Genomic DNA, 2,453 nt, shown 5'->3' with positions numbered 1-2,453 from the left:
CTGTTGTTGATTTCTACTAGAGGAAGAAGATGATACTGTGCAAAATAAATTATTTAGCAAATTTTTTTACTTTTGTTTTTACTTCTGTTTTGAATTGGTGATGCTATTCCTAAATAAATAAAGTACATCCCTTACATGTTAAGACATTATGATGTAGTGGGTCCATGTAACTTTCCACTAATTGCAACAAAGCAAATTTATTTGTTGGAATCTTCAAGTAGTACACGTACATTACTCATTCATCGGCAAAACTTAACGCCCACCGAAATTTAATATATTACCCAAAAAAATTAAAATAGTCTAAGCCCATTAAGTATAAGTCAAAAGAAACCCCAATTGTAACAAGCCCTCTTTTGTTTTTGTATCCCTAATTTTTCACTTCAGTTGAGAAAATCAAATATCCCTAACAAAGAAAGGTGACTACGATGTGTCTTTAAGATTAATGTATGTCATTTATGTGTTTTCTTAATTATTCTTACGGTATGTATATAACACCTAGTAGCCCTATATCATGGTTATGGTTTTCTGTTCTTGTGTATTCTATTTGTTTGATTTTGATTTCAATTTATCGGTTTTATATTTTATTGCTTTTGAGAATATGAATTAGTGTAAATGGAATCGCTTCTAATATCATATCAAAAAAACCGAATTGAAAAAAGCGAAATCAAACCGAACTGAACTTCAAAAAATCGAAACCGAACCGAACTAGTTTGGTTTGGTGTTCGGTGTCCACCTTCAAAAAATCGAAACCGAAATAACTGAACCGAAGAACCGAACGCCCACCCTAGCAAAAATTGCTTGTATATGATGTATTACTATAGAGAAATGCCAAATTTAATAAAAATATTTTTTTTCCTCTTTGAAATTAACGTCTTGACTGATTTTATTTGACTAATCACTTAGATGAAGTTTGGTCCTCATCTGTGTATATTAATTTTGCATATTTGTTTAAGTATATGCAATTTTAAAATGTTATTTTATCTTTATTTGATGGTTTCTTTGATATTAATATTTTAAAGGGCTAACTAAAACATTGAGGACAATTTAGTGTCATAAATTTTTTCCGGATCTAATGTGGTTTTAGGAGTTGCTAAAGCACCCTAAGACGATAAAGTATTAAGTTCAGAAGATTTCACATGGATTATGACATTAAAATAATATCATTAATATCAAAGGTTACATGTCTACAAATTTGAGAGTAGCCAAAGCATCTTAAATTTGATAGTCAAGACATGTCAACCTTATAAAGGTATGGTATTAATATTGCAATCAATTCATTAGGAAATTGAGTGGTCGCCCAAAGGTACGGTTAATATTGATTGGGGGTAGAATGAGACATTTAAATATTAAGAACGAACTTTTCCGGTTGCCCAAAGGTATGGTAAAGTTCGAAGAGTTTTTGTATTTAAATTGTTTTAGTTCTATCGTTAGTCAGTTGCATGCGATTTGCAAACTTCTGCCCAAAGATGATGGTGGAATTTACTAGTGTCAAGTTTTTTTGCCTTTAGCACAAAAGTAACTTTGAATTATTTGGCAGCATTATTCTGAAGAACTTTATGTAGATTTTTGTTGTGTTTTTCAAATTTTCTAAAGCAGTCTTGCATAAAGCAAATATCGATCTGTATTTTCCCAGTTGCATTTTAGAGATGTCTGTTGTGCTATTTTTTCGCTGCGCATAAAAGAATAGTTATTGGTACTGGGAATGGACAATACCATGTGTGCTTCTTGTTTAAAATGGAATAGAGTAGTCTAATATATTGCCAAAGTAAACTCTATTAGATAAATTTATTTATTTTGATCATTAAGCATGTTTTGTCTCTGCGAAATAATTATCCAAAAGGAAGATTATTTTGGCCATAATGCCATATTATGGATAGTCATGAATATGTGATACATTTGGTAATATCATGCTGGTAATGTGAAAGAAAGACATGTTACCAGGTCGTTTTGGTAGTCAATATTTATGAACTATGTATAAGAGTACCACTTACAAATTATTATTTATGTCCAAAGACTAAATAATAATGTTGTGTTAGGTATCTTGAGACGAGCCCGTTTTGGATATATATATATGTGTGTGTGTGTGTGTTTGGAATATGTGGATCCAAAGTTCGTCGGAACTAAAGAATATACACATTAAATTTCTAATTGTGTGAAGAAAAGAGTTAAGAGTCTTCTTGTGTCAATAGAGCATATTAGTGCAAGCTCCATTATGGCGGATCCGCTGATGAAAGGTTGCAACCTAAAGTTTTTTTTTATGAGCCTGTAGTTTATACAGATGTTGTTGGACTCTATGATGGGTCATTTCAGAGGGATTTTTTGTTTGTTTGTTTATGTTTTTGACATGGTTAAATATATTTTCTATACAAATTAAAGTTTTATGAAATTTAGGAATTTTGAGTGATTACTGAAAACTCTGAAAATAAAGTTATGGACTTTCTACTGCGGTTTTG

The sequence above is a fragment of the Lycium barbarum genome, chromosome 1, assembly GCF_019175385.1.
Source record: "Lycium barbarum isolate Lr01 chromosome 1, ASM1917538v2, whole genome shotgun sequence".
In the NCBI taxonomy this organism is placed as follows: domain Eukaryota; kingdom Viridiplantae; phylum Streptophyta; class Magnoliopsida; order Solanales; family Solanaceae; genus Lycium; species Lycium barbarum.
Note: the sequence above shows the minus strand (reverse complement) of the source record.